Source organism: Passer montanus, unplaced genomic scaffold, assembly GCF_014805655.1.
Source record: "Passer montanus isolate IOZ18808 unplaced genomic scaffold, ASM1480565v1 scaffold10, whole genome shotgun sequence".
Taxonomy (NCBI): Eukaryota; Metazoa; Chordata; class Aves; order Passeriformes; family Passeridae; genus Passer; species Passer montanus.
This window is the reverse complement of record NW_024356505.1, coordinates 23,761,138-23,786,878: the sequence shown is the minus strand read 5'-3', so window position 1 is coordinate 23,786,878 and position 25,741 is coordinate 23,761,138. Positions and strand designations below refer to the sequence as shown.

Sequence of the window (25,741 nt, the reverse complement as noted above, 5' to 3'; positions counted from 1 at the left end):
TTGAGCATGTCGTAGTGGGTGTTTCAGCTGTCACTTCTGAACCAGACTGCAGGGCTAGTGGAGGCCCCCCCCTCCTTTCCCTTGCCTGATTTCTTTTGTGACCACACATATTTAATAGTGGGGAGGGAAACAGGAGACAATCAGAGCAGTTTCATATGTCTCTGATCATATAAAATATAATAAGCCTTACAATGGGATTGAAAAGAAGGTGAGGATATACATGTCCTCCAGGGACAGTTTGTCATTTATTTATGACAAAATCTTTTCCAAAAATTGAATTGAAATGGTTTTTATTTTGCATTTCGCAGGCCCCTCCATAATAGTGGCCTTGGCAACTTTCAAAGGACAAGAAGTAAAACAGTGGTAAGTTCAATACTTGTACAGCAGTTCAATATACCTAACCCCAAGACAATTGAAATTATTTCCCTTTTCTGGCAAGATTGTGAACTAGAAGGACATTAATTGCTGAACTTGTAATAAGATCCAGTATTTTTGGTAAAAGTAAATTATTTACCATTTACTGTTCCATTTACAGGCTTGATAGTTTTTATAGCTGTATTACCTAGAGTTTTTCACTGCTCAGTATATTCTCCCTTGCTAAAGAGGAATTAAATACAGCATCTGATGGAGAGGATGCAGAGCAGATGGGCAAGTGTATATTGCAATTTCATCATGGTCCCTCCTTGCAAGGCAGCCTTTATGAAAAAGAAACACATGGGTTTTTTCCTCCCTCTTTTCTCAGGGCGTAGCAGAGTGACATTAATCTGCCATGATTGAGATATCAGTTTGGTTAGCAGGCACAAAGCAACCTTAAGCAAAAGGGCAAAGCAGCTTGAGAAATGTTGGCTGTTAGTGCTTGGTAACAACCCGATGGAGAAGCCCTGAAGTGGTTCAAATCACAGACTGCCTGCTAAGTGGTCTTTGGGGAGCCTGCTCTGCATCTAATCCCAACGAGAGAAATATGAGAGGCAGCAGACTGGAGATCAATGTAGGTGCCTTGCTGGGGATATTAACTACCCCACCTTCACTTCTGGCTCCTGCAGCATGACAACTCTATTCCCAGAGGGCCAGAGGATTCTGCTGGGGTCTGTAGCAAAGTCTGTTGAAAGCAGGAGAATTGACATTTTGCTGATTGTCTCGACTGCTTTGACATCTCACAAACAGTACAAATGATCGCTTATGTAAAGGTTATTTGAATAAAGGTAAGATCCCTTGGTGTGACTTAACTGTAAAACCATTCCAGTTCCCTTTAGATGTCCCTCTGAGATTTCTAGTCTCCTAAAATGTGCATGTACTTCTAATTTGCCTGTAGCATAGGAGAAGGCTGGAATCTGAAATCTGCAGAGTAGACTGGGCTTGCACAATACACTGAAACTAGGCTTATTCAAAAACGCTCTTCCAGGGCTTTAAAGAAGACATGAAAAAATATCTGAACCATTAGTGTCTCAGGGAGCTGAGGTGGAGGCAGCCAGGGAGATGCTGAAATGGGTGCTCCTGCTGACAGAGTTACAGGGAAAATGAAGGATTTGCTCTGCAGCAGGAGCTTTGCTACACAAGCCCAGGGAGCTTTGCTGCCCAGTCCCCAGTGTCATGGGGAGGGTTTCTCCAGCAGATGGGGGAAGGGTGCTTTTGGGAGACAAAGTCATGGAGCTTGAGCTCTCATTTAGCGTCTCAGTCTCTGAAAACACTTGGATTATGTTCATAGGATTTCTCAACAGCTCCCCTTAGGACTAGAGTCTTGGGATGGGAGAGGTGTGCTGGTTTGTTTTGGTGTTCAAACCAACATCAAACATTTTAAAATTAAACTATTTAAGTTGAGGAGACAAAATTTTAAGACTCACCATGGAATGTTGCAAAGGGCTCATGATATTTCAACGGCAAAATTGTGTATTAGATGTGGCTTGGACACTCCTTCTTCATAGCTCCTGTTGTGGGGAATGGCACAGACACTTGTGCAGAATCCCTCTGAAAGGGGAAAGCCCATGTCCTGATGTCCTAAACCAAACCTGCCATATACTGTCAGAGCACATCTGGAGATTTGTGCAATTAGACCCTCATCTGCATGCCCATATAGGCATTTTTTTCATTAACTGTATAGTTAACTGTATCCAATTAGCATACAATGACATACCTGAAACAAGCAAAAATCTGTCATGGAAAATTGAAAACATAGTTTTAGATGGTATTTTCTTTCATATCTGAAAGATTCTCAGATACTTTGCTGCACTGATAGATACTGATAGATCATGAGAAAAAATGAAGTTACACGAGGTTGGTGGGAATAGTTGGCATCTCTGGGTGATTAATAAATTCAGTTTTTCTGCATACTTGTCCTGAGTTCTGATTTAACTTGATGCAAAATCATTTTAAAAAGATGACACCGAGATTAAACCCAGCACTGCTGCATTGTGCCATACTTAGTTATGCTCCTGAGATAAACTGGAACTATGGGAAGGAGATTTTGGCCACTTTATTTGCAGAAATGTGCTGACAACCTTTGTAATTATGCTCTGCTCCTACTTCGAGGCTCCAGAGGGATCATGTGTTGATTACAAAATAGCCTGTGAAATTGTTTCATATGAACATCATGAGAGTCACATCATAGTTAGGTGAACAGATTTCCTATTGCTCCTTCAAAACAGTTTCTCCTATAACATCAAGGTCTCACCAATATGTTGAAAGAACCCCACATTTGTATGTTCCATGTAATATAGCTAAAAAGCTTTGTACCCGAGATATTATACTTCTTATTTAGGAAGCTTTTCTTACAAGGTTGTGGGCCAGAAATCCTCATTTACTTTAAATACAGTAAAACCTTAGCCTACTGCTGTTGCACAGAAATCTTTTAATTGCTCTGGTTGTGGTAGCAAGGTTTCCATCAGAAAGGTACAATGTTTCTATCAGAAAATCTACACTCTCAACTGACACAGAAAAGCCCACTGTGGGGAAGAGAGCTGGTGATTTTTTTTCTCTGTGTATTTTGGTTGCAAAGTTTTGCTAGAGCTTTTTTTTTTAAAGTGACAATGCTGTACCATACATACATAGAGAACATGAGCTGATGCCAAGGTTTAGCAGTCATCTGGAATTGCCTGTTGGATTCATACTTGCAGTACGTGTATGATGATTTTTATAACAAATTATGAAATGCCAAGTAATTATTAATTATTGGACACTTGCTATACAATATTGCCTATCAGTGAGTGACTCCATCTGGTCTGAAACTATTGCAAATACTCTAAGGAAAAACTGTTTAAGAGGAGGAAGGGCTTCATAAAATGGAAAGTAAAAGGATGGAAAAATAGAAAAGAAGAACTATTTCCAACTTTTTGGCACTGAGGTTCAGTGAAATCCTTGTTAGACTTTTCAGAGTTCTGTAAGAGACCAGCCCTCCATGCAGAGCTGATTACATGAAGTTCTTGTGCGTTGCCTGCCAACCCATGTTCTCACCAACATACAGCCTCCATCTGCATCTGCAAGAGAAGTGGACAAGCAATGAGAAAAGAAATTATTTTGTTCTCCTCACTGTCATTAACAGACTTTTGTTAGACTTTCTGTATTGAGGAAAAGTAATTATTGTTAATACTGTGAGGAATATTGAATAGGCAACATTGATTGGCACTGAAGTCACATTTAATGACTCTGCTTTGGTAGAATCTTTACAGGAGCTTTATGTCAGGCCAGATTTGTTACTGAAGGTCCCCAAAATCTGTGTACTTGATGAAACCTCACCTTTCTCACTGCAACTTTCTTGCTTATTGTCATATTTCACCATTTGCCCTGCAATAAGAGCAGGAGGATTCATTTGCTATGTTGGCAGCCTGTGTTGGCTGACCTTCCACATGCCATCCTAATTTCCTTCTAACAAGGTTTTTCAAATGCAAAGTTGCAATTTAATTGCTGAGAGACATTTGAACATGAATAGCAGTAACAGAAACCAGGACTCTGGGGATGTGACTATTTGTCACCATAATCCCACCATTCAAGAGGAGATGATCAGCTGGTCTGGGTTCATGTAAGTATTACTTACACTCAAAGCTGAGAGGCTTGCCAAGTTCAGAATGTAAATATTGTTCTGTCCAATTTGAAAACCAGGACTCCACGACCAAATTGGATCTCTCAAACATCACTGAGTCAGTGTGGAGGAGTCCTCCACTTTTTTGGGTTTCATTGTGATTTGGGTTTGATGATGCTCTTGCAGCTTCACTTAAGGAAGGATTGTACTTCAGTTACACATCTGCTATCGACAGCCAGCTAATCGCAAACATTTGAAATCTTTGAGCCAGGAACTCCACTAGTATCATTTCAGTTGACATGTACTGATTTCCTGAAGGCAGCTGAGGATGTGGCAATTTACACAGACCTGTCTTGCTACTTCTTTTACCTATGGATGGTTAGAGTGAGCAGCTTCTACTAAAATTATTTTCTTCTCTTGAACCACATTAAATTTGTAAGTACGTCCTCTCCCCATTTTATTGGTATTTCCCCTTTTCCTTCTTAATCATTAGTAGTTTTGGTGTTCTTTTTTTTTTCTTTTTGTTTGTGATCTGTTTTCTTAACCTTCCTTTTAATTCCCTGTTTGACTCATTTCTCTGTGCTTTCTGCAAAAAACCTTTTTGTTTTTATTCCCAGGCAACATCTGACCACCCTTTCTGTCCTTCCTGCTCGCCATCATGTTCCCTGCCAGAGTCAGTACAATAAGTCAAGGAGGAACAAATGTCTTGCTTGTCAGTGCCCTTTCTATTTCCTGCTGTCCAGACTTCAAGGGTTAATTCTCACTCAAGTTCAAATCACAGGAATCCTAAAGAGGGAGTTTTTTGCCCACTTGCCTAAACATCCTTCCTTCATTAGGACTCCTTTCCAAATAAAATTGTGAGGTTTAAGTCTGACCTTGCCCAAGTGAGTAATCAAAAAAACTGTGTTACACCCCAGAAGTGCTTTTATTTTCCACTGAAGACAACAAATCTCTTTCCTGCTGACCTTCAGCTGCCTCAGAAGCAAATCACAATAATTAACAGGTTAGACTCATATTCTGCAACTTGGTTGCCACTTGACATCAGGATTTCATCAGCACTTAGCTGCTTTTTTTTCCCTTCCTCTGGCTAGTGTTTCTGGTGGTAATCACCTCATCTGTCAATTACAGTGTGTGTCTCCTCAACCAGGGTTGAGACTCTGCGGGCTCCTGTCACTGTAAATAGTCACACCTATACCAAGGGAAGGTATTTCTGGTGTTTTAGGAGAGAAGTGGGTGCAGAAATTTGGTATGGAGCACTTCTACCGCCAAAGGAATGACTGAATGGGGAAATGTGGAGGGCTCAGGGAAATGGCAGGTTTACTCAATGATTTTGAGTCCACTTCCAACTCTGACCCTTGCCCAGAATAAGCCACCCACTTGCAGTTTTCTGTATGTAATTTCTCATGCTGCAAACTGATCAGGAAGTCAGATGTGACCAAGTACAGCTCATTTGGATGTGTACAGCAAATTTAAATAAAATCAGTGGTTGTCTGTACACCAGAAAGACAAATCATTCAATTGCTGGCAGTTTTCTGACAGTAGGACTAATATTTTGCAGTGTTCTAGCTGCACACAGCTGTCTCAGCACCTGTGGCCATCTTCACCCTCACAGCAGATACGAGCTCACAGTGCTTGAGAAGCCCCTTGGTTCAGTTTGTGGCTTGAAGCTAAGATGACAGATTCCAGGGAATGATCCAGACTTTCAGCAGATGCAACTAGTGAGTAATATCTATTCTAGTGCCTATCATGCACGAATCCTGGCTTTCTGCTAGAAGTAACTCTCTGTTTTTATGTATGTTTTTTATTTGAATCCTTGGCACACAGGGACCGACTGGAGTCTTTCATACTCCAGAAAGCGAGCAGCAAAGGCAGAATGTAGCAGTTTTCTCTCAACTAACAAACCATGCTTTTGTTGACTTATTGTTTATTTTGCTTCTGCCTTAAAATGTGGTGCTTGAGAACTCTATTTCAATTGCAAATGAAAGAAACATAGCCGTCTTGCTTCCGTGGGACGGATGCCCGTCTTCCAAGAACGAGCGAGAGGAGAAGGCATTTTTGGCTTTCTCCTGGGCGCTCTGGGGAAGGTGAGGAGCGCCCGGGGCCAGCGCTGCGGGCTGGGCGTGCGGAGCGCTGTGACTCAGCGGCGCGGGAGGCTGCGGGGCCGCCCGCCAGCGCCGGGCAGCCACGGAGCCGCAGAGCCGGGCTCGGGGCCGGGGTCCTGGCTACGTGGTTGCTCCATAGCGTGTTTTCCCTTCGCCTCTCTAAGACCTGTGTTTGTTGCCATAGTGAGAGGACACAGCTCAGACAAGTCTAACTAAAAAAAAAAGGGTAGAACAGTTCTGCATAGTCCTAGAGAGGATCCTTCTCTGTCTTCAGTGTTTGCATCTCATGCAGTGAAAATTGACACTCTTAGAAAGACATGTTCTCAGGATGGCGCATTGTAGCCCACCCTGAGGAATTACGCTGAAGGGACTGGAGCTTTTGGGACATGACAGAGACAGAGGGAATATAAAAAGGGGATGCAGAAACAGTGAAAATGTAGTTAATTTCCTGGCTGAGAAGGGTAAATGGTGTGGGAATGAGGAGAAGAGAACATATCCACACTGCCCACAATAGCATACTGTGACCTCTCCAAGGCAGAGGAGAGCAATGCCATAACCAGGAAGGAAGGACACACTTCTCCCAGGGCTTGAGCTAGCAGTGATGGATTTGTGGACCTCTGGAGTGCTCTAACATAGAAATTGTCTGCGGTGCTCTTGTATCCTAGGGGTCTAAGAAAAGGCTTGTGTATGATTCATGTGCCCTTCAAGTCAGCAACTAGAGTTTCCTATCCACCACAAACTTTCTACATAGATTTTAATCTAAGTACCAGTAGAAATGCACACTATGACTTGTCTAGCTGTGTCCTTTTCTGGTTTTACCACCTAGAAAGACTCAGAGGCAAGATTTTGCTCACCATCTTCATTTCTGACAGTGCCATGAAGATGAGCCCACATAGGCAGACCAAGTGAGCTAGCAAGAAGAAAAGTAGTCAAATATCTCCTAAAAAGGAAGACAAACATCCAGGTACAGAAGGCATTGATCATGCTGCCTGCATGATCAATGGGAGTTTGCCAATGACACAAATGGAAGTGAATTGGCAGGAAAGAGAATTGGAAATATTTGCAAAGAAGTGCATCAGCTTTGCATGTATAGAAGAAAAAGCAGCTGCATTAGCAACTGTCCCATTAGAAAGTGCTCAAGGAAATCGAGATTCATTGCTTCTATCTTCCAGGCATTAATTGTACATTTTTACTCTAACTTCCAATTAGAACATCTAATCAGTCCTCACCCATTTTTCCCCCACCCTCTATGCAATAAGCTCCAGATAGAAGTTAAGTTTAAAAGAAGTGAGAAAAGTCTCACACAGCAGAGTGTTTGAGGGTGTTCTTTCTTCAGAGACTGAGACTCCAGCAGTCCCTCCCCTGCAAGTGCTGACCAGTGCCCTGGGCAGACCACAAAGTGATGCTGTTGTCAGTGTCTCCACTACATGTGCAGAGAGACCCCATTTAAACATGACCTTCACTACTGCACACATAGCAGGGGAGGGGTATCAATCCTCAGCCATCTCTCTCAACCACATCTCTGCCACTACCCAGTTTGCAAAAGTTTTATGAAGATTTACCAAACACAACGGGTGGGATGTTAAACTCAATTTGCAAATTTGGAGGCCCCTTCCAAAAGGAAGATTCCTGATGGTAAAATTTTGTGTTGGAAGATACAACAGAGTAAGTGGTCTGTGACTTCTTGTGTTGGCAAATCAGCAGTGAGTGCTTTGGAGGTTACCCTGCATGACCTACCAGCGGTGATGTGAAAGAGTGGTTTGGCAATTGCAGCTGAAAGCAAAACTTATCAAAACACCAGATACTGTGTTAGATTTGAGCTTTCTGGATTGCCAGTAAGTTTTCCTGGTGAATTAGAAGCATATTCCATGACTCTACTAGTCAGCTAAGTTTCCATATGTGATATGATCCTCTTCATTAACCAGATTTGTTCCTTCATCTCAGTTCTCTAAAATACCAGTTCTGCTGAACTACTAATTCTTACATTCCAACAGTCAGTTATGAAAAACTGCAGTTTTGGAAATATTGCTTTCCTGTGAGCTGTCTCAGGCTTTTGCAGTAATGATATCCTAAAATACTTCTGTAGGCAAATGTCTACCCTTTATTACAGAAACAGATGCTCCTTTTACTAATGAAGGGACAGCTACTTCCATGGCACCCTCTTTGTCAGTCACATGAGAAAATAAAGCAATGCTAAAATATGGTTGCAGCAAAGATGTCTGGTATGTAATCTTCCTCTCTGTCATGTAAACAGTGTATTTGTGGGTTTTTATATGAAATACATTCTGAATATCGAGAATGGAATTGCTGCACCAGAAAACAGCAACAAATCAGACTATTATGAAGAACTAGGTAGCCAGAGAAAAAAATAGATTAGGTAACAGAAAATTGGGTAAAATGTAATTGCATTTAAGGAACAGTGATATGATCTTTTCATGCAAACTGGGAATTCATAGGTTTGAAATGAAAAAGGAGAAGAAAACCAAAGTCTGTTACTCAATGACAGTGTCACTGTAAGCAATAATTATCATGCAGTTGTGAAAGACTCAGATTTGGTACTAACTTAGCATATGAAGCATAATCAAAACAAAAAGAGGAAGTATAAAAGTCATTGTATAATACAGATTATTTAAAATAGTTCTGCCTCTCCATGTGCTATAAACATTAAATAAAATTAGAATTGGTGCAGGGAGTGAGGATGACCAGAGGAAATAGATGTTAAAACAGTTGGTTGGTACAGCTTAGCAGACTGGCTGGGTGGAAACTGGGAGAGCATATGATAGTGCTCTATAAATGCATAAAGGACATATGTAGTCAGAATAAGAAGAGCTATTTAAGCAGAAGAATCATATAAGCCCAGAACAAATAAATACATATTTTAAGATTAAATCAGAGGAAAAGTGTTTCTAATTGTTGGTGAGATTGTGAAACAGCCTCGTGTAAGAGGTAATTTCTGCAGCCTGAACATGATGAGTTTATGAGAAGTATATAGTAAGCCTCCCTGAAGTGGCAGAATAAAGGACCCAAGACCTTCCTGTTCCAGTTCACATACTGTGTTTTCTCCCTTTCACATACAAATCAGCGAAGAGGAGACAACAAAGATGTGCAAATGAACAGGAACCTTGAACCAACAGTCCGGCTCTACTCCACACCCATCCATGCTCTGGCAAGATGAATGGCCATAGCCAAATAACCATGCTCATGGCCATGGCTTTTCTTCAGACAGCGTGTAGAGTCACTGTCTGTCACCAGGGAGTAAATTGTGTGAATCACTGTCTTCCAGCTAAATGTCACCACTGCTGCAATATCTCAGACAGCCACTTATAGGAGGCATCATTGGTTAGGGCCCAGCAGCAGAAGCCTGTGCTGCAAAAAATAGACACAGCGTCCTCCCTCTGCTTTACACCAAACTGCTGCAAATGCAACACTCAGTTGCTAATGTGACAAATGACAAATTCAAACTGTGTTTAACTGATTTGAGCCTATTCCATAAAGTTTCTTGTCAAGGCAGCAAGTTGCCTCCCTGCAACAATTTCTGTCACAGAAGAATCTAAGCAAAAAAGGGTCTGGGACAGTGGTAATATAAAATTATTGGTTTATAGTAAAATACTTGAAATTTGCACTGACCGCACTGCTGGCTCTCTGAATAATCATTCCCTGCCTTAAAACAGGTAATTCTTTTCTTCTGTGTCACATGAAAAGTGCCCTTTCTTGTCTTGCATCACAGATTTTCAATTCCAATTAAGTTGCAACCACAATTTTGTGTGAGGAATTGTACTTTCTCAGAACAAAGCGGTTTTCTACTGTACACTGTAAATGTGTTCTCCATGGCTGAGTCGCAGCAATTCACCCTCAGCACTCAGTTATGCATAGCGTGTGGGGAAAAGCACTGAATTAAAATGACAGGATTGTCCTCAGGTTCTGAATATTATACTAAGCATGCTTTGGCATCTTATATTTAGAGTGAGTTATTTTATGCTCGTTTCCTCTTGACACAATTTAGTTAATAGCCAAATTCAGTCACAAAACCACTTGTAAATAAACACCTTGTTACAGATTACAGTGTTTTCAATCTCATGGCTCTTTGGCTCAGTCTATCAGCCAATAAAACCTGCCAATGCAGTATATTAACTTCTGTCACGTTTAAGTGTTTTTATACATTAATGGACCTGCTTGTAATTTCACCATATAGGCTACACATTCCTGGATATACAGCATATATGAAATAAATAAGCTGTCCAAAGAAGACATTTGTATTGGATGTTCACTGTTGGTTTCTTCCCATACTGCCCTCAGATGCAGAAACTGCCCTGGGAGATGAATGTGCCAGGATAAGTTATCTAGGGCTCATAAAATCTTTTTTAGAAGATTGAAATAAAGTCAGTGCTTGCAAAAGACAAATCAATTGTGACATTTCTGAATAGAGTGCGATGCATTTAATTAGCACAAGACATACTGGCAAATGCTGAATTACCCAATAAATCACTGAATGCTGGAACCCATACAGAGCTGGGAATCAGCTGTCTTGTGAGATGTACAGCAAGTGATAATAGGAAGATCTGGCCATTTCTCCACCATTTTCTGCTAAATTTCTTCCATTTTGACATTTTCATGCCAGACCATTTTAATTATTCTGAAACATCAAAGAAGTTCTCCAGCCTAATCTGAGAAATCTGTGCCAATATCTGAGGAATGAAACATGTATTTTATGATATGCTACAGGTTTGCTCTTCAGTTGGAGGCAAATGGTGGAAGTTAAGCTTCTAGGAATAAAATATTTATAAGAAAATGTATAAAGTTGTTCTCAAGGGAAAGTGTTGTAGGACCAGGCCCTGTAGTGACATTGGCCCTGATGTCCTGGGGTCTGCCTGTGTGATGAGCAAAAGGGGCTCCAGGCTTTTTGCATCTGTGAGGAAGGGGAGCAGAGGAGAGGCTGAGCTTCAAGGTCTACATGTGCTGTGGTGCTTAAACGTCCTGGCCAGCAGCTCTCTGCTCCCTCCAGCAGAGTTGCAGCCCCATCTGGGTGCATGTGGGCAGAAGTGCTGTCCTTAATGTCCCTAATGTCCCTGTGCACTCACTGTGCCCTCGCAGAGCTGCTGATCCCCCTGGTGTGTCACAGGAGTGCTTTGGTAGCCATTTAACAAAACTTTTATTAATGTATATTAAATCTTTCCAAAAGTTTACAGTGCTCTCACCAACTCCCTACCTGAACTCCTTCCTTTCATCTCACTTCCCTCTGCTTCACTTATAAATATTACAAAATATTCAGTAGCTTGGGTAGTTTTCCAGAGACCTGAGCACATGAGGTATTTAAAAAACAAGCCACAAATCCAAACCAAACAAAAAAACACTCCCAAAATAACACAACAACAAAACCAAACTACAGATAAATTCTTAAGATCCTAAGATGTATATATGTGCACCACTTTCTCATTTTGCACTTAGTATATTTGTATCTATATCAGATTCTTGTTTGCTTGTTGCTATAAAGTTTAATCTCATCTTAAAAATTACAGTTGTTGAATGAAAAGTGATTTTACTATTAAAAAAAAGAATTTAGCTTCAGGCTAGACTGAGCTATCTTTAGGAATAAAATACAGAAGACTTGTACAACAGTACTCGCAACAGTGGTGCTAATATTGTGCTTACAGTGAAAGAAAACTGCATGTGCAACTACACCCATGGGATAAGGATTTTGAACTCATTAGAGGGCCTGTGATTTTTAAAATTTGGCATCTCATTATATACCACCAAGCAGGAGTGGCCTACAGTCTCTGCCCAGCATCCTCTATTAGGCAAAAGACCAGAACAGAGCCTCTTCTTAAGAAGAAATCCAATTGGTTTGTATGGTGCTTGTATTTGATACTTATTTAAGTCTGTATTTATCACCACTGTAAAAATCAATATAAATTTAGCTCCACTGCCTTATTTCTCCATTTCTTCTGGTGGAATATGTTCAGTTCAATATTGACATAGAATATTTTGTAACCCATCTTTCTTCTGTAAAGCATTCATTCTCTTGCCAGTTTTACACGGTCCCATGTTAATTTTCAACATAGTAGTTCTCACAGTCCTGCAACATATGATCTAAGCCACTCTACCCATCTTACAAAGGAGAGGTATGACTCAGGTGGCACTTCAGGCTTCTTATCCTCAGGGAAACAGCAGGGTGATCATTGGTGCTGGTTGAGGTTGCCCAAGAGCAGAATTGTCAAAAAAACAGACTAGGGGTCTTTTGTTTCTTTTCTGTTCTTTTAACATCAACAACCTCCAGCTTTTGAAAATTATTTTAATTGTCAAGGAGAGGAGAAGGTTCAGAGGAGACCTTATCACTCTCTATAACCCATCAACAACCTCCAGCTTTTGAAAATTATTTCAATTGTTAAGGGTAGCCTGGAGAGGAGAAGGTTCAGAGGAGACCTTATCACTCTTTATAACCCTCTGAAAGGAAGTTGTAGCCAGGTGGGGGTTGGTCTCTTCTCCCAGGGAATCAGTGACAGGACAAGAGGACACAACCCTAAGCAGCGGAGGTTGTAGCCAGGTGGGGTTGGTCTCTTCTCCCAGGCAATCAGTGACAGGACAAAAGGACGCAGCCTTAAGCAGAACCAGGGGAGGTTTAAGCTGGACATTAGGAAGAAGTTCTTCACAGAAGGGTGACAGGGCATTGAAATGGGCTCCCCAGGGAGGTGGCAGAGTCACTATCCCTAGAGGTGCTTAAGAAAAGACTGGATGTGGCACTCGTGCCGTGGTCTACTTGGCATGGTAGTGTTGGGTCATAGATTGGACTTGATGATCTCAAACGTCTTTTCCAACCTAGTGATTCTGTGAGCATTTAAGTCTTTGAAATTACTGTCGTAAATAATGATAATTAGAGAATATATACAATCATTCTTGCTTGCAGAAAATTGCAGCAGAATAAATCACAAGCCTTTAAAATCATATCCTAATACTTTAAAAGTAAGGAAACCAAGATCAAAGCAGCAACTTGGTAGATAGGTAAAAATAAGAGAGGCAAAATCATTCTATGCTGTCTCCACCCTCTTGTGCCTAATCCTACAGAAGGCTGAGTTCCCTCAAGCTTCAGGAGCTTCAAAGTTTCCTCTTGCTCTAAATTTCACTAGTTCTCCTTAATGTTATGGTCTTTGAAGGCAATGAAGCACATTGATCACTCTTAGCCATTAAGCAATACAGTGCCTCCCCTCTCCTGTAATGAGGGGGATAATCTGCTTTGTCTGTTTATGAAGTCTTGTAATGCCACAGAGTTGGAAACAGATGGAATTTGCATTCCTCTGATTCTCTGTGTCTTTCCTTAAGTTCAGAGCAGGAGAACAGCAAAGCAAAGCAGAGTTCTTTCTATTATTTATAAAGATTTTTGTATCATCACTTCCTGAAGTATGGAGGTGTTCATTACAAACAGTCTGAAAGGCCAAGGACTTACTTAGAAACCCATTACTGTACTGTTGCTCTTAGTGCGCTTACTAAACATTGTTTTCTGCAAAGAAATAAATGGTTAGAAATTCTTAAGCTTCTTAAAGTGGAAGGACATGTGAATTGATGTGTGTAAACTAAGTTTATATACATAGAATATTGACAGAGGGACTTTCAGGTTGCTCAGGTTGGAGCTGTCCACATAAGGGATGCTACTTTTCAAGCACATCCTCATGTATGTGCCTTCCAAACAGCAATTGTTATATTATGTTCTATAGACCTTTATGCTGGGGTGACAACATGTAACCATGCAGTCTCTGATTCCTTGGTCATTTCATTGGTAGGCACTATTTCAATTCTTTTTTAAAGCTGATTGAAAACTGGCACCTGACTAAAACCCTTTGTGACCCTCTGTGTCCAAAACCACCCATTCAGAATTACAGAGCAAAGTCAAAGCAAACATGACATCCAGCAAGACCACATCCCTCTTCACCTCCTTCATTCTGCATTGCAGTGCATGTTGGGGAGGTGACCCAGTAACTCCCACTGGGGACTGACTGGTGCTGAAAGTGCTCTGAGAGGGAAGGGGCTTTTGATGTTAGCACTGCCCGAATCCTCCCTCCCAGCTCTCAGGCCCTGGGGCTTTCAGATCAAAGCTGAAGCATTACTGCAGAGAGCAGAACATTTTGCCAAAAAAAAAGGAGGAAAATCTGCCAAAAAGAAAGCTCACTGAACATTTAGGGTGTGTTTAAGAAGTGTCAACCATCAGCTGGAAGCAGCTCAGTAGTCCAAGCGGACCTGCTTGCCATGGGAGCGCCAGCGTCTTCTCCCCTCCCAGTGCTTCCTGCAGCCTGGCCTTAGAAAAGGGAAGCTGCCCCAGCCCAGAAAGGGGATCAGCTGTCAGCTTCTGATCCCGATGAAATCAGGGCAGAACAACAGACAGCTCTGCTGAGCATGTTCAATAACTTTGATTTTAAAATTAATAGTGCTGATATAAGCTGTGGTTGATGATTCCTAAAAATTTACTATAGAATTTAGACTGCTGTGTTGGAGTAGCCAAGAAAAAATTTTTTGCCCCTTCCTACTAAATCCTGATAAAGCTTTTGTGCCAATTGTGTTAATATTCTCTACCTCTTGTGCGTGTCTCTAAGTAATTTGTTTTTTTCCTTTGTGCTGTTTTGAATCCCTATCATGATGTTGGTACTTCCCAGCTGGGTGTCAGAAGCACCCAGATCATTTCATGCATCCTTGTTTGAGTCTGTGTCTTTAGCAGAAATTTTAAGCATGCTACAAGTCCTATGACTTGTGTTTTGGGATTTCCATCAGTAACTTTCCTGTTCCTTTTCTCATTGCTATTGCAGTCAGTTTCTGAGCAAATCTATGATTCTTACACCAAGGACAATCTCTTCCAGCTTATCTGTTCTTCATATGGCACCATATGTAAATTATCTTAAATTTAGGTAAATTAAATTTAGGACATTTCATTGGCAATTACTATACAACCCCCCAAAATATCAAGACATTTTGGCTTTATGTATTCTGGGAAAAAAAAAAAGTATCTCTACCTTATTTCCTATATGTTTCCATATATTCCATTTTTCTTTCCTTAAGAATTCTTTCTCAAGTCTTGCATACTGTTGATGAGCCTCATAATTACAGATATTCAATTAATTGATGTTTGATGTGTGGCACATCACTAGCTTGACTAGCTCACTGGAGACTCTTAATGGGGAAATTCCAGTCCCTTCTTTTGCATATTTGGAGCTGTAGGGATTTGGCTTCCACTTTATATGTGCTATTTTCTATCTCCCTTCCTTCACTGGTGCCAGTGAGAATTGAATCTGGCCTTTTGTTGGAAGCAGCAAGCGACAGCATGTACACAAAGCTGGGAATTCAGAGAGGGGCAGATGGGATTTCAGAGGCTGTTTTTGATAATTTGTCCTTACACATTTGTCCTAGTACACACGAGGCATAACAGTAAGCAAAAGAAGGGAAAATTAATCATCTTACTAATGGACAATTTGTCTCCTGGATGCTCCCTAATGAGGGGGGTCCCTTACAGGCTGTTGCCTTTGTAGAACTCACGCCCCAGGTGTCACTGTAAGTATTTCACTCTGTAATGCAGAATTTACCTGCTGCATTTCCTTTTGGAGAAGCTAATTGTGAGCTTCACTGAGTGTTTTCTGAATCAGAGATATCTGACCTACCCGGGTCAGGGCAACTGTCTGGTATCAGCACAGTTTGGCTGTGGAGCAGCCCTGCCCAGAAGGAGCTGGGGGTGCTGGTGGATGAGAGGCTGGACATGGCCCAGCCATGTGCACTCAGAGCCCAGAGAGCCAAACGTGCCCTGGGCTGCACCAAGAGCAGGGTGGGCAGCAGGGTGAGGGAAGTTCTCTGCTCTGCTCTGGGGAGAGACACAGCACCTGGAACACGGCACCCAGCTCTGGGGTCCCAGCACAGGAAGGACATGGATGGGTTGGAGCAGACCCATATGAGGACCACAAAAATTATCAGAGGGATGGAACACCTCACTTACAAGGAAAGGCTGAGAGAATTTGGTCTGCTCAGCCCAGGGAAGAGAACACTTCAATACCTTCTGGCGGCCTCCATGTACCTAAAGACAGTTTATGAGGCAGATGATTACTAACTTTTTAGCAGATCCTGTTGTGACAGGACAAGGTAAAATGGTTTTAAGTAAAAGAGGGTAGATTTTAATTAGGTCTAAGGTAGACATTTTTACAGTGAGTATGAAGGGACCCTGGAACAGGTTGCCCAGAGATGTGGTGGATAACCCAGCCCTAGAAACATTCAATGTTACACTAGACAGGGTTCTGAACAAGCTAATCTAGTTGAAGATATCCCTGCTCATTGCAGGGACTGTTGGACCAAGAACCTTTAAAGGTCCCTTCCAAACCAAACTATTCTGTGGTTCTATGATCTTCATAGTCAAGAACATTAATTGCTAGTTCTGTTTCTGCAATTCCTTGCACTAACAAAGAAAAACAAGGCTTTAATTGGTTATAGTGAGATATAAGTATTTTATCTCTTACATTTTATTGCATCTATTGTATCTGCAAAATACCTTCCTCCTTAGCATTCCAAATATGCATTGGCATTTGACAGTATATGTATTTTGGCAGAGATGAGAGCAAGTTAACAGGCTGATGGCATTTTAATTATTTTATTGAGATGGCATTGGCCCAGCATGCTTGTTGGAATTTACAAATGTGCGTTGATTTATATTTTATTTTGTAAACCAGGCCCAAGAGGCTGACTAATTAGAAACATGACTCAAAGCTATAAGGGGTACTTATTGATTCAGATCATGAAAAGACCAGAATGATCAAAAGCAAACATCTATCTCTCTCTTCATCTGGGGTTCAGGAGGTTAAGTGCCATTTGTCTCAAATCCCTGGCACTCACTCTCTCTCTGTAACAGAGAAGACAATTAGCATCTACGTCTACTTGGTTTTAGTATGTACTGTATTGTTTAAAACAATGTGCTTTTCATGATTAAACTCTGCATAATAATCTGTCATCAGCCCCTTTCATTAGCTGATATTTTGGGGTTTTGTCCCCTTAATTTATATTTTTCATTCTGTTTATTTCAAGTTGGAAATGTATGGCTTCATTTTAGAAAAAATAGCATGATTGGCTAAGTAGATAGGTTTTGTGCTGCACATCTAATTAAAATACCATGGCAGCATCTAATCACTTCATTAGTTACTTGGGACCAATTTTAAATGGCATCAACAGTTCTGTGTTGCCATAATGCAGCAAAAATGCTAAAATGTTAATGCATTCATGGAGTAGTGACAGAAAAGGCAAATCAGAAGTGTTTTGTACTCTCTGTGCTGCTCCAGGTCTTCACTGGAGCCTGGATTCAGGACTGACAAGGAAGGCAATGTGCATGTTGAAAACAGACATTGAATTCAAACTCATCCTGAATGCACCTCAGAGAGAATTCGTTTTCTGGGGAAGAGAGCAGGAAGCATCCATACCTGCCTCCTTCTGCTCCCTGTTCTGCCAGGGTGGGACCAGTTTTGAGCAGATCTGGGCTCATTCTTCTGTGCCACCAAATCACTGCAGAGGGGTATTCTGTTTTCAAGGGTGTCTCAGATTTTTGGACACCTTTTCCAGACTGAAGAGTCTAATGTAAGAAACGTGATTTCCTTTTTAGTATGTAAAAAAAGCACAGATAAATGTCAGGCTCTTTTGAGTACTCTTCTGTTGCTCTGCCTGTGTTGTCTCACCATGGTGCACATGGAAAGCAAAGCTAATTGCATTAGCACTGGGGTGCAGCAAGAAGCATATTGGAGCTGGGCTTGGAAAGCGGAGCTCGCGGGCCTCTGCCTGCTGCAGCCGCCTGTGCCAAAGCGTTCATTACTATGAGCTGGAAATATTCACACCCTCCCACACACAAGGACTGGATTGAGAAAGTTTCATATTGCAGAGTTACTGAAATTATTAAATACAAAAACAAAGGATGTCTCATATAGGAGACTGATTGAGGTTTAGTAGTGCCAAAGGAAAGCAGGACTTTCCATTCCAAATCAATGAGCTTCAGTAACAACTGCCAGCAAATCATGGCAATCTCACTGCTACTCAGTGCCACAGCACAAGGGTGTAATACACTTCACCCTGCAAAATTAAAAAAAAAAATTCCCAGTATTTTTTCCAGTGACAAAAGTTTATAGCCTCAAATGTGAGACCAAGCACTGAGCAACCTCAGCTTTCCTGTTTGTGCACAGGGGATTTAAATAAAGCTCCCCACAGTGGAAAAAAATGGGGAACCACTGCCTGAAGTTTAGTAAAGCAGAAATTTCATTTACAAAAGACTTAAAAGAGATATTGTCATGTGGCTAGAATAGTGGGTTGGAATCATCTAACTAAATATAGCTATCCACATCTGAGTTGATCAGCTTGACTAAGTTGCAGTCAATGGAGGAATGCTTGATATGGTAAGTAGAGCATAAAGCATGATTCCTTTCTTCCTAAAGGTGTCCAAATTAGATGAATCTCAGAGCTTAAACACTTGTTTCTCACCAGAAAGGAACCTCCAGTGACTAGCTCAGACACGGATCCCTGCATTATAGATGTGTGAAGTTAAGTGAACAAACCCTTCTCAATGTGACAAGTATTTTTGCTTTTTCAAACATTCATACCATTGCTTTTGTTCCATGAAATACTGAGACTGCAGTCACCTTGCCTCCTTACTCTTACTGTTTTGGTCTGTACCTTATTAATTTTTTTGTGCTGCAAAGGCTGTCAAGAGGACATTGTTCTTTGCCTGACATACCTACTTACTGCAAAGCACTGTGTACACTGCTGTATAAATAACATCTCTGGGGAAAAAAATGAATAATTGAAAGGGATGGAAAACTTTGTTCAGTTGACTGAAATAATCTAGTAGAAGCTATATGAGAACAGATTCTACTGGGACAAAATTTCCCAAGCATATATCCTAGGAATTAATTTTGACAGTTCTGAACAGAGTTCTGTAGAGAGACAAACAATTCAACATATAGATTTAGGGGACACAAGTGGTTAACAACAAACCAGAGACCTGCTCCAGCTGGAGATAAGCTTATTGATGTCTGTTTCTAAAAATCTTCCACATCTGGAATTACCAATAAGAGAACTTGTTCATAGCCTGACAAGAGGAAGAAGCCATTTCCTTATAGACCAAAGTGTTTTATTTTCCATCTAGACTGTGAAGTGTGGCAGCACCCTTTCATTTTTACTGATTGGTGCTGCTGAATCCATGTATAGCACTTACTGTCCTACTGCCTGCTTTGCCACAAAAAAGTGGACCACAAGGATTTTCCAGGAAGGCTCTTTGAGGCTGGGTGAAGGGCTAATCAGGTTTAGATGGCACTAGGTGAGGGTTGTGTGGTGAAGATTCATGAGTGGATGGCTTTTGAATATTACTGTAGATTTCTTCTCTGGTCATGAAAAAAGTGATATCATTTTTCTTTTCCTTTGTGTCCTGTTAAAGATTTTGGTGGGAGGCTTCCTTTGGTGTTTTTCACCTGTCTTATTTAAATGAAAAACTCAGTGTGCTTTTTCCTGCAGGGGTGGGTTGACTGTGGCTAGATTCCTTACACTCTCCTCGTGTGTGGCGTCCCTTCCATCAGGGATAGTCCTCCATGTACATCTCCAGCATGAGTCCTCCTCACAGTCTTCAGGAGCTGTTCCAATGAGGGACTCTTCCATGGAGTGCAGCCCTTCAGGAAGAGGCTAGTCCAGAATGGGTCCCTCATGGGGTCACAGCTCCTCCCAGCAAACCTGATCCAGCATGGACTCCTCTCTCCACGGGGCCACAGAACCTGCTAGGAGCAGCAGCAGCCTGCTCCCACCACAGGTTTTCCATGGGGTCACATATGCCTTTGCCTTTTGGCATCCACCTGAGCTGGTGTGTGGACCTCCAGGGGCTGCAGGGGAAAGTCTACCCCAGTGCCTGGAACACCTCTTCCCCTCCTTCAGCCCTGATGTTTGTGTCTTCAGAGTTTTTTCTCACATATTCTCACTGCTCTCTCTGCCTGCAGATTCATTTCCGGGTATTTTCCCCCCTTTCTTATGTGTCATATTCCAGAGGTGCTCCCACTGTCACTGGTGGACTCAGCCCTGGCCAGCAATGGGTCCATCCTGGAGCCAGCTGGAGTTGGCTCTGCCAGGCATGGGGAAAGCTTCTGGCAGCTTCTCACAGAATCCACCTCTGTAGCCCCCTGCTCTCTGCTACCTCAGGGACTGCCTCCAGGCATGGGGAAAGCTTCTGGCAGCTTCTCACAGAATCCACCTCTGTAGCTCCCTTCTGCTACCTCAGGGACTGTCGGAAGAAGATGTTATTCCATTGCACACACAGGAAAGCACTTGGGAAGTGGAGAGTTGGCCCGTGAGCAGCAGCAACACCCCAGGTCCTGCACACCTGGGTTAGGGGCAACCAGGCAGGGTCTGGGCAGAGAAGAACAAGCTCTGCAGCAACAAAGTCTTTAGAAGAGGAGCAGAGGCTGTCCCATTGGAGAGACCAAGTAGTAGTGTGCTGGGTAACTGGCAAATGCAGGCTTGCAGCCTCCCCCTCTCGTCAATGTGCTTACCCCTGTGGATAACCCCGTTTTATCATCTTCATATGTTTGTGTCATTTCTGTCTCACAGATAGACAGGGTGTTAGCAAGGCAAATGCTTCCCTGAAAAGTAGCATCTTCTGTATGCCCACATCAGTACTGTCTTTTTTTAGACTAGAGCTGAGAATTTTATTTTGTTTGAAATAATAACATTTCATTTTTTAATCTTTTTCCTGCTTTGCATTGAATATAGTGTTTGTGGGGGTGAGACCAAAGGAGAATTTTCTTTTGTTCTAGTGACTGGCATTTTCTATAACTGTTTTCTGCTCATGGCTGTCTTGTTGCTAATAATCAGACTTGGCCCTCCTGTATTTGCTATAAACTGGACCGTGAAATCCTCCAGTTGCTAAAGCCCTTCAATTTTTGCAGACTGCGCTAGTTGCCACCCAATGATAGACCTTAAATTGTAGCTTCTCACTGAATGTATACCCTTAAGAAAAAAAAAAATGTATTTAACTTGTACCTTTTATATGCTTGTAGCCATTCATAAGGAATTATGAGAGCCAGTATAAATCTATTATGACACATTAATTCCCTCTCCAATAGAGCCCCACATATTTACATTAAATATGCAGCCAACAAGAAAAACTGTTTGGAAAATAAATTGCCCAGGATCAGACTACTACAGCACTCTGCCCTTCCTTTCCTCTGCATCAGGTTTCCCCCAGTCCTGGTTGAAAGAGCAGGGCCCAGGCTGGCTGGTGTCTGAACTGTCCCAGCAATGCACTGAGCCCTGGGGGCTGCTGCCACCAGCCCTGAGGCATCTCTGGAGCACAGCAGGCACAAAGTGGTCTTGGTGGCCATCTCCTTGTCCACACCTCCCAGCCCTGGGGAAAAGCACCACAAGCCTGGGGTCATGTCTCTGTGCAAGGCAGCACCTCCTGAATCCCAGCTGCTGCAAAAAGCATGTGCCCCACAGTCAGGCATGTTGTCCTCAACTGAAGGACATTGAAAATTGAAAATGCATTGAAAATGCATTTATTTACATGTCAAGATTAAACATGTAATAAAGTCAGACCAGTCATATTTCTTATTTTCTGCAATTTTCTTGTAGTAAAGATAATGGTAAAATATCAGCAAAATATGAAATCCAGTGCTCTTAAAAATCTTATGGATATTGACTGGTGTTCATTTTAATTCTTAATGCTAGGTATGTAAGGATATGGTCATTCCCCACCTAGAGTTACAGTAGAGTTCTCACTAGAAAATAAACTCAAAATCTTGTAGCAATAAAAGCCAGGTGCTTATTGGGAATATTATTACTTTCACATTTCATATAGCTGCTTCATCATGTTCCTTATATTGGTCAGTGATCCCCTAAAGACATCTCTCATGCCAAGGCACCTCAAATGTATTTGAGGTCAGTCTGACTTTGTTGAACTGACTGCCAGCAGTTTTTCTTGCCAAGATCAAGGTAATCAGCATCTGGAGCTACCTCTCTCGTGATTGATAGAAGGTACTGTATAGCCTATTGTTAAGGTGGGAAATAGACAAACATCTTGATGGATCCCTGAGTTAAAGAATCAGCTCATTTGGATATCTTTATCCGAATGTGGCACTGTGGTGCCCTGTACACATCCACTAAGCCATGATTTTGTACCACAGGATGGGCAGGGTAAGAACACACACTTATGATCCCTCCCATGCACACAGGCCTGCTGGTTTCAGCAGCACTTTCCACACATCCAAGAGGTGGTGGGTGGCTCCTACTTTTAAACGAGAAAGAGCTCCCAGATCCTAGTACCCAGAGATGGTACCACAGTTCAGATTCGTGGAGAGGGCTGTCTAGCAAAATTTGGGCCTTCATATAGCCTGTAAATGATACTGAATATGTGGAAGAAAAAGTTTAAATAAATGTACAAACAAGTGACCTGGGGACGCTAAATGATGATAAATTGAAAGTTAAATGCTAGTGGCAATATTGGAGAATGTTACTAACTAGCTCAAATGGCAAAAGTTTTTTTATGTATGATATGATGCCAAAGTGAGTGGGTGACAACGGAGGTCCAAATACCAGCAGGAATTATTAATGTTAATATTGCCTTGAAAAGTACTCACCAAACATTTAAAATCATGTTTTCACATTCCCCACTTAACTGAAATCCCTGACAGCTGATTTCCATTCCAAATAAGTTGGCAGACAAAATGATGGGTTTCCCCCGTACTGGCTGTTAATTTCTGTTATTTGGAGATATTTTCCTTTATTGTCTGATGGCCTCCATGGCTATGGAACCTGTAGCCCTCTAATGCAGTTAATCTGTCTCACCCTGTGTGTGCCTGGTTTTCAGCTGGGAGAGACAATGGCATGTTCCCACCCAAAGCTAAATGCCTTGCTGCTGGCAGTGGGTAATTGCTCAGACAGTGCTGGAGTTCCTGTTGTCTCCAGGTGCACCAGGACTCACGATGCCTAAGCTGCCTCTGGGTGGTTGGTCACTCAGGATGTGTGGGGCAGAGTCAGAAGTAGCATCTACACCTTATAGAATCCATTGGTCTCCAAAGGACTTACACCACTTTACATACCCCCAAAACATCTCTCTTCCCCTACAACATCACAGAATGGTTTAGGTTGGAGGTGACCCTGGAGGTCACATGCTCCAGTTCCTGGCTTAGAGCAGGATTAACTTCAAACATTGACCTGGTTGCTTGACTGCCGAGTTGCATTTTGAACATCTTCAAGATCAGAAATTCCAGAAGCTTGCTGGGTTGCTTGTTTCAGAATTTGTTTAATTTCTCTGTTGAGATACTTTTCCACGTGTCAAATTTCTCTTTCTGCAAGTTGCATCAATTTTTCAGCTCATCACTGAAAAGAGTCAAGCTCCATGTTCTCCATATTCTCCCGTGAGTTGGTTGAAGAAGACAGTAAGATCTTCCCGTAGCCTGGTCATCTTCAAACTCAACAAATCCAATTCTTCACTCTCTTTAAATATTTATACTCCTGATTTGTGCTCCTTCCCTTTAATCTTCTTGGTAGCCCTCCTGGGCAATCTCCCATATGTCATTACATACCATGTCATTTTACCATACTGGGGAACCCAAATCTAGGCACAGCACACCAGACCTGGCCTTACAAGTTCCAGAAAGAGGGGAATGAACACTTCCCTCAACCACTGGGTGTGCTGTTCACAGGCAGCCCAGCACATGGCTGCTCTTCCCAGCCCCAAGAGCCCACTGCAGACTTGAGTTCAGCTGCCTCTCCACCAGTGCCCACAGCTGGCCCTGGCCTGTGCAGTTGCAGGGAGTTATTTCATCCCACATGTATGGCAATACAGTGATTTGTGGGCTGGCTGAGGTACCAGAGAGGGAATGATCTGCCTTTTGGGTAAAATCTGGTGTGGTTAAATTTGTTTGTGTAAATGGCATTACTGTTTGTGTAAATGACAAGGTGTTTGGAGTGCCTCTCCCACCAAACATGATGAGACATGTAGTACATTACAAAGTTTCTATTTAGTGATTTAGGATGAAATGAAAGACTGCTTTACCAAGACAGACAATAATTAACTACAGCTTGGAGAGGGTTTAGGTTCATCTGTTAAATCAGGTTCACAGTCTTTTACCAGTGAAATGAACATATTGGAAGGGGGAGGGGGGAAGGAAAACAGAAAGGAGGGATCACATAGACTACAAAGTTTCCTTTCTGCTTTTCATGAGAACATGAAGACACAAGGTACTTTACCTCTGTTATTCTCCATCACAGAGTAGAATATGGCACAAGGTAGCACTTAGGCAGCATCACCATCACAGCAATGGGGCAGCATCTCTGACATGATGGGCCCTCTGTGCCACACTGGCAAGGCTCTGTGCCAAGGTCAGTGGGTGGCAGGGGACAAGTCTGTGGCTCTCCACTGCTCCAAGGCAGTGATATGCAGTCAGGTAGGAGACATGTTACTGAAAAATTAAAATAGGAGTTAACTCTATGATCTGAAGAGTGCTGGGATCAGTCCTGGTCCAGAACTGAATGAGATGGGCTCATGTGTGCAGATTGATGATGTATCACAAAGATCATGAATTGCATGTTAAGGAGTTGTTCAAATCTCTCCAGCTTGGTAGGCAAATTTTTTACAATGAGTTGAAAACAGACCAAATATTAGACCAGCCTATAATTTCTCTGACAGTTTCTGTGGGTTTGTCTCTTATTTCTGGGTTGGGATTTTTTTGGTTTTCATTTGGTAGTCTGTGTTTATGTTTCTGTAATTGAAATGAATGGCAGATGACTAGCTAAATTCCTTTAAGAGAGTGTTCCCAGAGACATGGTATCAATAAACAGAAGTATGCAGGATTATAATTATCTGTGATCTGTCTAATAGAGAATAATTTAATATGGGTAGGCACAGAGGGTCAGCTCTTTAGTTCAAATTAGCATGTCTCCATTGAATTAAATAGATCTCTGACAGACATCATCAGCTGAAGAACAAACTCAGAATTTTCAAGCTAATTGTGATTTCAAATAGACAGTTCACCTTAAAAAGTGTGTTCAGCAGTGGTACACTCAGACTGCATCACAGAAGAAGAAATGTCACTCTCTGTAGAGTGATTTGCTACTTCTTTCTCTACAGCAGTCTGGAAGCATGTGTGAACTCATTACGTTGTTGAAAGAGGAATTCAACAGTGCCAGAAAATGAATGCTGGTCTTTATCATCGGCAAGACACTAAGTGAGGTAAAATTTAGTAGAAGGAATTAGTAAAATGGGACAAAATGTCTTCTCTCCCATGAATGCAAAATTATTTTTTTCTGATTCCCAGAATACAACCTGTGTTGATTGGATGACATGACATTAAAACTGCTGACACACTCAGAGATGGGCTGCTTGTTTACAGAGAATTGAAATTCAGATCCATATTGTCTGAGGAAGGCTGGCTGCAGACAATTTCAAATTGTTTTCCTTTCTCTCACCATTTACCCAACAATGTTTTCCCCCAAGAAGTACTGGCTTCTGCTAATCACACAAAATGTATCTGTGCAGCAAATTCAGAAGCATGTGGTGGCTCAGGGGCTTTGTCTTCTCTATGATCCATTAAAAACTTTCTGGTTTTACATTTTTTATTTTCAGAAGAGAGATCTGTAATAGACTGATGAT

At 41.8% G+C, this 25,741-nt stretch overlaps 1 long non-coding RNA gene across 1 annotated transcript in view; it reads left to right on the top strand.

Moving 5' to 3' along the window:
- LOC120503122 overlaps positions 1 to 25,321 on the top strand; it is a 39,172-nt gene extending 13,851 nt beyond the window's left edge. Inside the window, exons 2-3 of the long non-coding RNA XR_005627663.1 lie at positions 309 to 363; positions 25,220 to 25,321. This is a non-coding gene — a long non-coding RNA (uncharacterized LOC120503122). The remainder of the gene's footprint in view (positions 1 to 308; positions 364 to 25,219) is intronic.
- The last annotated feature ends 420 nt before the right edge of the window (positions 25,322 to 25,741 follow it).